At 43.2% G+C, this 11,745-nt stretch overlaps 1 pseudogene; it reads right to left on the bottom strand.

Annotated features, from left to right (window-relative positions):
- Window positions 1-10,773: 10,773 nt before the first annotated feature.
- Window positions 10,774-10,912, bottom strand: LOC123163394 (uncharacterized; annotated as a pseudogene).
- Between the last annotated feature and the right edge of the window lie 833 nt (window positions 10,913-11,745).

The following is an 11,745-nucleotide window of genomic DNA, read 5'->3' as shown; positions in this document are numbered from 1 at the left end:
ATTTTTTAAAACGTTAGAAATGTTATGTTAGATCGAACTAGTTTATTTTTAGTAAATGCTTAGTTTGAACTAGTTGAATTAATATAACTAGTTTATTTTTAGTAAATGTTTAGTTGAACTAGTTGAATTAATATATATAGAACTCGTTTATTTTTAGTAAATGCTTTTTTGACCTAGTTGAATTAATATATAGAACTAGTTTATTTTTAGTATATGCTTAGTTTGAACTAGTTGAATTAATATAACTAGTTTATTTTTAGTAAATGTTTAGTTGAACTAGTTGAATTAATATATATATAGAACTAGTTTATTTTTAGTAAATGCTTTAAACTAATTGAATCAATATAACTAGTTTATTTTTAGTAATTGCTTAGTTGAATTAATAGAAGTAGTTCAATTAATTAAATTAGTAAGTGATTAATGTTTCGCCTAATATGAACATAGGAAATGTCGTCTGACGACGGAAAAAAATTTATTATGTGTGAATACTGTGAAGACCAGCGTGGCCAGTGCGACAGAAATTTCCTTGTTGATGGTAGGCGATTCAGCATCAAGCTGGATGAGACTTTCGAATTCGATACATTAAGTCACAACGACAAGTCTGTTTTCGTAATTAAGCATGACTTATATATGCTTCATTTTGCCTGACTTATAATTTTTAATTTTCACTATTATACTAGCGCATCCCGTGCCATGCAAGAATTTTGGTCTTGGATAAGATAGGTTTCAAAGATATGGAAACTATGGAGGTAAAGAGAGCTTACCTGAAAACTAAGCATGATGGTTATACTTTCAACGTCAAAGTATACAATGCACACACGTACACCTATTTTGAATGCAAAACTTGGCAAGCACAATGCAAGGCTTATGCATTTGAGCCTGGTATGGTTATCACCTTTGATATTCGTCCGGAAGATGATATTGAAGGTAATATAGACATATGGGTCGATGTGAAGACGCCTCCAGTTCTACCATTATGTGAGTTCTTCTCAACTATATTTTTGTCTTTGATATTGCTTATTCAAAAATAACTGACAACTAATTTCTATTGACAGCTTATCTCCATTCAACCAAACATGTCCGGCGCTTGGTAGACAGGACCTACTACTGTCCTGGAGCTGAACTAAACTGCGAGGAGATAAGTCATTATGTTTCATGGCTTGAGGATCTTCATACTGTCAAAACAAATTTTCTTCCTGCACTTAGAAATGTTAGTACTCAAAACGTGCGACCAATAGTGATGGTATTGAACTACGGTCACATCTATTTAGGAATGATGGTAAGATATTTACTACTTGTCCTCAGTGTATATTTTGCATACATAATTTTTTTGCTAAACTTTCATTGCTAAGTATATTAATTAAGTACTATACAATGTTCTTCAACAGGGACTCCCGATGACAGTTGTGCCTCAGGGGATCGAGACTAAAGGTCAGATGTCAATTGTTAGCTTACGGCCAAGATATCCTGCATTGCACATGAATGCATTCAGGATTTCTAGAAGCGATGAATGCTTAATAGTGAAAGATTGGAGGGAAATTGTTAATGATCGCAGAGAAGTACTAGGGGGCAGCAATGAGAAGCGCAGCCCACGATTAGGAGACATGTTCATCGGTATGCTCCAGTATGATCAATCAGGAGAGCTATACATGTTCTATGCTATTTTACCAGAGAGAGAGTAGCTAGCAGGAGTGATTTAGCTAGTTCTTCATGCTGCTCTTAATTAGTACTTGTCCTTTCATGTCCGTGTTCTTCGTTTTGAACTTAAGTGATTTGCTTTTGTGGTGTTATATATGAACGCTTATAATATCATGACAATCATGTTGAACTCGATCGATAATATTTTTGCTTCTGGTACAAGTGAATGTTTCTTCTTTAAGATAGTAGTGCTGGTGGTGATTAGATAGGTAGTTAATTATTATATCTTTTTATGAAAGAAACCGCAGATTAATTTCAGCTGGATGGGTCCTACCTAAGTGATCAAGTATATGCCATATCCGTATATATTATAGTTGATCAAGTATAATATGGATATGGCATATACTCTAGCTAGCTAGCTATAGAGATATCCAATAATGCATCCAGTCGAAACTAATCTGCGGTACTTTCACCTAATGATTTAACAACTCATTATAATGTAAAACAATCACTAAATTAAATTGAAAACACAAAATTAAAGAAAAATTAAAAAAACACCCAAACATTTAGTATCGGTTGGTGTTACCAACCGGTACTAATGGCCTCCACGCAAACGGGCCTGGCTCGTGCCACGTGGTGGCACTTTAGCGCCGGTTCGTCACGAACCGGTACTAAAGGGAGGGGACCTTTAGTCCCCACTCTTTAGTGCCGGTTGACGAACCGGCACTAAAGCCCATTACGAACCGGCACTAAAGGCCGGTTCTGCACTAGTGTTATTTTATCTCTTGCTTTTCGTCCATATATACTGCGTGATGATGAGATATATTATGTACCTTCCTTGTGCATGTTGCTAAGTATTTTGTCTTTTTACTGCTTTCCAATGCATGTTTTCTCGAGTTCAACATAGGAGTATCATTTAACCATATTGTAATTTTCTTGCCATGCAGGTACCTTATCATGTTGTATGGTGGACCCACAAGGATTTGAGTCTATGTACAAAATAAGAAGAAGCACCTTCAGTTACATTTGCAACTTGGTGAGGTTGCCATTTTTGGAAGATATGATGGCGAGGGATCACACCTTTGTTGATGGGAGAGTGATGTCTTTACAAGATCGAGTAGCCACTGCTCTGAGAATGTTGAATTCTGGTGAACCACCGGTGGTCATAGGATCCTATCTTGGTGTCAACGAGTCCACTATCTCGCTGGTAACTCAGAGGTTTATTGAGGATATTCAGGAGCGAGTGTTGCACCATTTGGACTGGCCATACAATTTCCAAGCAATGGAGAAGATCAAGTGCAGGTTTGACAAGATGTACGGCTTGCCAAATTGCTGCGGTGTTGTACATACAACTTACTTTAAATTTGGATCACCAAACCTTGACCATGAGGAGAACATTGACACACTAATGCAAGCCGTTGTTAATCCAGATATGAGGTTCACAAATATTTAGTTTGGAGCATCAAGTAGCATGAACCAGGCAAATGTTTTGCGCGACTCTTGGCTCTTCAAGTCCTGCGAGAAAGTACTTTGTTGGTTGGTAGCAAGTTCAAGGTATCAGATGGCTCAGACATTGGGGAGTACATCATTGGTGATGAAGGATACCCTCTTCGTCCATGGCTCCTCACACCTTACCGGTTGGAGGATGACATCTCAGACTCGAAAGTGGAGTTCAACATGAGACACTCTGCAGCTACAGCCATGGCGCTGAGGGCACTAGAAAGGTTGAAAGACACGTGGAAGTGCCTACAGGAAGAAGGCTGGCATCCGAATAGTCAACATGATTTGCGGCGGACAATCGACACGTGTTGTAGGTTGCATAATATAGTGATAGAGATGGAGGAGGAGGGTGCAGTCATGCTCAGCAATCAGGAGGAGAATTGCATCGAGCAAGTGAGCCAGTTATTAGACGAGGATGCTGTCAAGGTGAGGGATGTACTATCCAAGCACTTGGTCGATTCTCGAGGTAAAATAACACATTTCTTATCTGTTCATTTTATATTTCTTTCCCTCTCATTGATTCCATCTTTCAGCTACTTGTTTAGTCCACACATTCGCTACAGAGGAGGAACAAGAAGCATCCAGTCGAAGAGATGAAAACAATGAACAAGAAGCACACCAACTACAAACAACGAATCGAGGGAAATTATACACAAATAACAAATTGACAGCCCAAGCAAATGGTACGTGTTATACACAAGAAGTGGCAACTGCAAGTTAGATTCAAATATACGTTTGTTTCATTTTCTCATGCCTTTCATCCATTTATGCTGCTTGATGACTAAATATATTCCATTAAATTTTGTGGTTCACACAATTACGAGTTGTTTCAGATGACATAAAAACAAGGTTGTAATGGGCTTTCAACACAAATTGTATCCACATTGGTCGATGTACGTGTGGGTTGTTTTATGCATAGCTGCTCTCTGATTTGATTGCAACCCCTCGTCCTTCTTGTTACCCTGAGTATGAAAATCTAGAGTAATATAAAAAATCTGAGCATTGTAAATTAGAGCCTATGTATAACCACTATTTGCACTTCTCTTGCCATGCAGAAACTTTATCATCTTGTATGGTGGGCACACAAGGATTTGAGTCTTTGTACAAAATGAGAAGAAGTACCTTTAGTTACATCTGCAGCTTGGTGAAGGTGCCCCTTTCCGAAGATATGATGGTAAGACGTCACACCTTTGTTGACGAGAGAGTGCTGTCTTTCCATGATGGTGTCGCCATTGCTTTGAGAATGTTGAACTCCGATGAGACGCCGGAGATTGTGGGATCATCATTTGGTGTGGATGGGTCAACGGTTTCACTGTTAACTCAGAGGTTGTTAAGGCCATGGAAGGACGAGCAAGGCACCATGTCATGTTGCCTGGCTCCGCTCAAGTGGAGAAGATCAAGCACAAGTTTGACAAGATCCATGGCCTCCCAAACTGCTGCAGTGTTGTACATACAACTCACATGAAATTTGGATCGGAAAACCATGAGAATGAGGAAAATGATGGCGTGCTAATGCAAGCCATGGTAGATCCAGATATGAGGTTCACAGACATTTTACTGGGATCGCAACGAAACATGAACCAGTCAAGCATGTTGCACAACTCCGATCTCTTCAAGTACTGCGAGAGGGGTGCTTGGCTGAATGGTAGCAACCTGACGGTACCATCAGGTGGAGGATCGAAAGTCAAGGAATACATAATTGGTGATGCAGGATACCCTCTTCGTCCTTGGCTCCTCACTCCTTACCGGTTGGAGAATGGCTCTCACTCTCAGGCGCCAAAGTTGAGTTTAATAGGAGACATTCTGCCGCTACAGCCGTCGTGCTGAGGGCACTGGCAAGTTTAAAGGAGACATGGAAATGCCTGGAGGGAAAAGGGTGGCGTCCAAATAATCAACTTGAGGCGTACTGGACAGTCGACACTTGCTGTATATTGCATAACATAGTGATAGACATGGATGAGGATAAAGAGGAGGAGGAAAAGGTGGAGAATTGCATCAAGCAATTGCGGCAGTTAGCAGACGAGGACGCCATCAGGGTGAGGGACGCACTATCCCAGCACTTGATTGAATGTGGAGGTAAAATAACACACACAGACACTTTAATGGCCACATCTCTATATTTTGTTTGTACCTATTCTGCCAGTTTTACTTCAAGTATGAAAAATCTAGAGTAATATGTTACCTCTTGCCTTGTAAATTAGAGATTATGTAGCCAATGTTCTTTCAATGCAGGAACCTTATCATCTTCTATTGTGGATGCACAAGGGTTTGAATCTGTGTACAAAATGAGAAGAAGTACCTTCAGTTATATCTGCAGCTTGGTGAAGACCCCATTTTTGGAAGATATGATGGCAAGGGGTCACACCTTTGTTGACGGGAGAGTGTTTTCTTTGCAGGATGGAGTAGCCATCGCTATGAGAATCCTGAACTCTGGTGAATCACCCGTTGCCATAGGATCCTCTCTTGGTGTTGACGAGTCAACTGCCTCACCAGTAACTCAGAGTTTTGTTAAGGCTATGGCGGAGCGAGCATTGCCCCATTTGTGTTGGTCATACTCCTCCCAAAAAATGGAGAAGATGAAGCGCAAGTTTCACAAGGTCCATGGCATGCCCAACTGCTGTGGTGTAGTACACACACCTCGCATCACATTTGGATCACAAAACCGTGACAATGAAGAGAATGAAGGCATACTCATGCAAGCCGTCCTTGATTCTGATATGAGGTTCAGAGACATTTGCATGTGGCCGTGACAATGCCAATTGTCAACACATGGTGGCTTTGTGCAACTCTGATCTCTTCAATCGCTGCGAGAAGGGTACTTGGCTGAATGGTAGCAAGCTGAAGATATCATCAGGTGGTGGATCAGCAGTAAGGGAATACATAATTGGTAGTACAGCATACGCTCTTCTTCCTTGGCTCCTCACACCTTACCAGTTGGAGAATGGCCTCTCACTCTCAGACGCCAAAGTTGAGTTCAACAGGAGACATTCTGAAGCTGCAGCCATCGCGCTAATGGCGCTAGCAAGGTTAAAGGACACATGGAAGTGCCTACAGGGAGAAGGCTGGCGTCCAAATAATCAGCTTGAGGCGTATTGGACAGTCGACACGTGTTGTATATTGCATAACATAGTGATAGACATGGAGGAGGATGGTGTAGGCATGCCGAGTGATCGGGATCAAGCAAGTGTGGCATGTAGCAGATGAGGAGGAGGGTGTCAGGGCGAGGGATATACTGTCCCAGCACTTGATTGAATCTGGAGGTAAATTAAGACAACTCTCAACTGTGTTTGTTCGTACTCTAGCTTTGCGTATTTGCTTCTTCTTTTTTTTGTAATTACCTGCTGTTGATTCCATGATTCCATCTTAATTCCATCTTAACTGCGTTTGGCTGAAGAGGAGGAACAAGAAGCAGTAGTAGTTGCATCTGGCTTAGGAGACGAAAATAAGGAAGAAGAAGCAGTGGTAGCTATGATGAAGCGTATAACCCTTTGTCTCGGGCCGCAATGTATTTATATGACCGAAGCCTTGATGTACAAGTTGAGAGAGAGAGATCGATCGTGATCCTCTCGAGAGGTTACAGGAGATACGGGAGAGAAGAAGAGATAGATAGGGATACAAGTTTAAACCACTTTCCTATCCCTATACAACTTATATTCTAACACTCCCCCTCAATCTAAACCCTATTTGCCAAGGTTGAGATTGTACTTGAAATCATCTAACCTCCGCATTGTCAGAGGCTTTGTGAATCCATCAGCAAGTTGATCACCTGTTGGAATAAACCTTATATCAAGCAGTTTGCGTGTCACTCTTTCTCTGACAAAGTGAAAATCAACTTCAATATGTTTTGTCCGTGCATGAAAAACAGGATTAGCTGAAAGATAGGTTGCACCAATGTGATCACACCATAATCTTGCAGCCTGTGAAACTTTAATTCCAAGTTCATGTAGCAATGTCTGAATCCACATTACTTCAGCTGTTGCATTAGCTAAAGCTTTATACTCAGCCTCAGTGCTTGACCGTGAGGTTCATGTAGCAATGTATGAATCCACATTACTTCAGCTGTTGCATTAGCTAAAGCTTTATACTCAGCGTCAGTGCTTGACCGTGAGACTGTTGCCTGTTTTCTTGCACTCCATGACACAAGGTTTGTTCCCAGAAACACAACAAAGCCACCTGTTGACCTTCTATCATCAGCACACCCTGCCCAATCTGCATCAGAGTAAGCTGACACAAGCATAGAGGAAGACTTGACAATCTGAAGACCAAGTCCCTCTGTAAACTTGAGATACCTCAAAATCCTTTTTACTGTTGTCCAATGAACAGTAGTTGGAGCATGCAAATATTGACATACTTTGTTAACAGAATATGAAATATCAGGACGTGTAAGAGTCAAGTACTGTAATGCACCCACAACACTTCTGTAATTCGTTGCATCATATGACCCAAGTGCTTCTCCACTTTCAACAGTAAGTTTTTCTGAAGTAGAGATAGGTGTACTGACCGGCTTACACTTTTCCATACCTACCCTTCTGAGAATGTCAGTGGTATATTTCTCTTGTGTAAGAAGTATGCCATCTTTTACCTTCTTGACCTCAATTCCAAGAAAGTAATGTAGATCTCCCAAATCTTTGAGAGCAAACTCCAACTTCAAATCCTTAAGCAGACAAGTTGTAGCATCTAAGCTGGAACTAGCAACAATTATATCATCAACATAAACAAGAACAAATATAGTAACATTGCTCTTATGGTAAAAGAATAATGAGGTATCTGCCTTTGATGGTGCAAACCCAAGCTTTTGCAACTGCGTACTTAGCCTTGAGTACCAGGCTCTTGGGGGCTGTTTTAACCCATACAATGCTTTGTCCAACTTACAGACATAATGTGGTGTGTTCTTGTTTTCATATCCTGGTGGCTGCCGCATGAACACTTCTTCCTCAAGAACACCATGAAGAAACGTGTTCTGAACGTCTAACTGTCGTAGGCTCCAACCTCTGGAAATAGCAATAGACAATACAAGTCGAATAGTAGCTGATTTAATAACAGGACTAAAGGTATCCTCATAATATATACCAAACCTTTGCTTAAAACCTTTTGCAACTAGTCTGGCTTTGTATCTCTCTATATTTCCATCAGCTCTTTTCTTAATTTTGTATACCCATTTGCAGTCAGTCACATTAGCATCCCTCTTTGGTGGAACTAGCCGCCAAGTTTTGTTTTGAATTAGTGCATCATATTCGACATCCATAGCCTTCTTCCAATCCTTGTGTGCAAAAGCATCATGCAAATTTGTTGGTTCACCAGTACTTGCGAGAAACGCACGCTTAAGTTTATCATACCTGATTGTACCATCCGTATACGTCTTCTCCTTGACAATACCTGACTGAGATCGTGTATGACGGAGAGAAACTGAAGTTGCTGCAGTACTGGCCGCAGAAGATCCGTCCGGCCCAGAAACCGCAGAAGATCCGTCCGGCCTAGAGGCACACACGCTCCCCCCGTCGCCAGCAGCATCGGGACTCGTGGCGCAGGGCGAGGCGCTGCTGCGCGATCTAGTGGGCTCCATGCTGGTGGGCTCCACACCTGGCGGGCTGTCGGCCACCGGTCCAGAAGCGCTGGTTGGCTCCGCGCCTGGCGGGCTGTTGGCCATCCGACCGGGCGTCATGGGAGACACGTGGCGATCCACCTGGGATCCCGCACCCGTCAGACTGCGGCGCGGATCAGCCTCGGATCGCGCGGCTGCAGTGCCAGGCGAATCTTCCTGGGATCTGGCGTCTGGTCCTGTTTTGGCTGCATCTACACACATAAAATCATGTCTTGTGGCTGCACAATCAACATTAGATTCAGAATTTTCCATGGAATTTTCCACATGATCAGTTCTAATTAATTCACCCCCGTGATCAGGAGAAGATGGAGGATCGGAAACAAGTGAGATTTCAGCACGCAAAAGAGCTCCCGCATTAGGATGAAGTTTGGCAAATGGAAATAATGTTTCATCAAAAATAACATCACGAGAAATATAGATACGACCTGATGAGATTTCTAGACATTTGTATCCTTTATGAAGATTACTATAGACAAGAGACACGCATTGTGTGGACCGAAACTCAAGTTTATGGCGATTGTAGGGACGCAAATTTGGGTAGCAAGCACACCCAAAAATTTTGAGAGAGCTATAGTCTGGTTTTTGATGAAACAAACGTTCCAAAGGAGTAGTGTTGCCAATGACTCGACTAGGCAGACGATTGATAAGATAAGTAGCCGTGATAAAGGCCTCATCCCAATATTTAAGTGGCATTGATGCATGAGCTAAAAGAGACAACCCAACTTCCACCATATGACGATGTTTGCGTTCGGCTGAACCGTTCTGTTGGTGTGCATGAGGGCAAGAGACATGATGAATAATGCCAATGCTACGGAAGAAAGAATTGAGTTTCTCATATTCTCCTCCCCAGTCACTTTGGACTGCAAGGATCTTTCTATCAAATTGTCTTTCAACAAGTTTTTGGAATTCTTGGAAAACAGAAAAGACTTCAGATTTGAACTTAAGCAAATATATCCATGTGAATTTGCTATAATCATCAATAAAACTGACATAGTATTTCTTGCGACCAAAAGAATCTCTTGCATGACCCCATACATCACTGAAAATAAGCTTTAAAGGAGCATGAGACACACTATTTGACAAAGGATAAGGAAGTTGGTGGCTCTTTGCACATTGACAAGCTTCACAAACTGACTCACTTTCGGAACTACGTGACAATGAAAGATTGCCTTTATTGACTACTTGCTTGACTATATTTGGAGAATGATGACCTAATCTTTGGTGCCATTTGGCTAAGGAGGGCTTGATGGCAGAATAAACTTGACGGTGATGCTTTCGATCAAAGACTCTTGATGTGATGGGATATAGCCCTCCAATGCATCTACCGTGATGGATGAGCTCCTTCGTTGCCCGATCCTTTATGAAAAAATAGGTAGGATGAGTTTCAAAGAAAACATTATTGTCGGAGGTTAAACGAGACATGGAAGCTAGATTTTTATCGGCTTGAGGAACATGAAGGACATCTTTAAGAACAAGATCACGCTTAAGGCTAGGGGAATTAATAGAAGATTGACCAATGTGGGTGATGTCCATACCTCCACCGCTTGCGGTGTGAATTTGATCATTGCCATGATACCTCTCTCGGAGGGCAAGCTTCTCTAGCTCGTTCGTGACATGATCCGTAGCTCCGGAATCAGCATACCAGACCGTGTCACCATCAGCTCCGCCGTGATCCCGCATGGCTGCAGCTGCGTGCTTTGTATCAGGCACGAAGTCCTCATCGTACCGGTGCCAGCAGTCAATGACTTCATGACCCGATTTCTTGCACAGCTGACATCTAGGCCGCCGGTTGTTGTTGTTGTGGCCGCTGTTGTAGCCGCCGTTGTAGCCGCCGTTGTAGTTGTTGTTGCCGCGGTCACCACCATTGTTGTCGCGATCACAAGGGCGAGCCTGGCCCTGGTTACCACTGCGCCCGCCGCCGCTGCTGTTTCCGCGTCCGCGCCACTGCTGTCCACTCCCACGACCACGTCCGCGGGAGGCGACGTTGACAGAAGACTGACGCAGATTGCCTCCTTGAAGCATGCTGAGGCGGGCGTCGAAGCTCAGGAGCTGGCTATACAGCTCCTGAACCGTAACAGCTTCAACCCGCGCCGCCAAGGCCGAGATCACAGGGTTGTAGTCGATGTCGAGGCCGGTGATGACGTGGGAGATGATCTCGGCGTCTCCGAGCGGTGCACCGGCGCAGGCAACTTCATCTAAGGGTTTTAATTTTCCCAAGATATTCTGTCATGGTTAGATTACCTTTCTGCAGATTGGTGAGCGCCATCCTTGTGTTGATCTTCTGGGCTTGTGTTTGCGCAGCGAACATGGCATGGATGGAGTTCCAAACCTCAGCCGGCGTCTGGAGCATCGCTACTTGGGCAAGGACCTCTCGAGACAAAGACCCCATGAGGTACCCTTGTAGCTGTTGCTGCTGCGCGAACCAGATCGATCTGGCATAGTTGAAGACCTGCTCTTCCTTCCCATTGTTGTTGATGGTGATGGTGGCAGGGGGCGCCGCACTTGTGGCGTCGAGGAAGTGCTCCATCTGTGCTCCTTTGATCTGAGGTAGCACGACAGCCTTCCAGAGGAGAAAGTTCGTCCTTGTAAGCTTCTCTGATGGAGGCGGACCGAGAGAGGGCGAGCTGCTGGAGGTGGAAGGTGCGGATAAAGTGGACAAAGCGCTCATGGTGGATGCGGGCATGGTGGCAGCAGCGGTGGATGGCGTGGTTCCTGACATGATTACCTCTCTTCTCGATCTCGGTTCCTCTCTTCTCCGATCAACTAGATGGATTCCTTCTCGAGGGCTAGACGTACGAGAGGAAGGGCTCTGATGACCATATGATGAAGCGTATAACCCTTTGTCTCGGGCCGCAATGTATTTATATGACCGAAGCCTTATGTACAAGTTGAGAGAGAGAGAGAGATCGTGATCCTCTCGAGAGGTTACAGGAGATACGGGAGAGAAGAAGAGATAGATAGGGATACAAGTTTAAACCACTTTCCTATCCCTATACAATTTATAT

Source organism: Triticum aestivum, chromosome 7B, assembly GCF_018294505.1.
Source record: "Triticum aestivum cultivar Chinese Spring chromosome 7B, IWGSC CS RefSeq v2.1, whole genome shotgun sequence".
Taxonomy (NCBI): domain Eukaryota; kingdom Viridiplantae; phylum Streptophyta; class Magnoliopsida; order Poales; family Poaceae; genus Triticum; species Triticum aestivum.
Note: the sequence above shows the minus strand (reverse complement) of the source record. Positions and strands in the feature narration are given on the sequence as shown.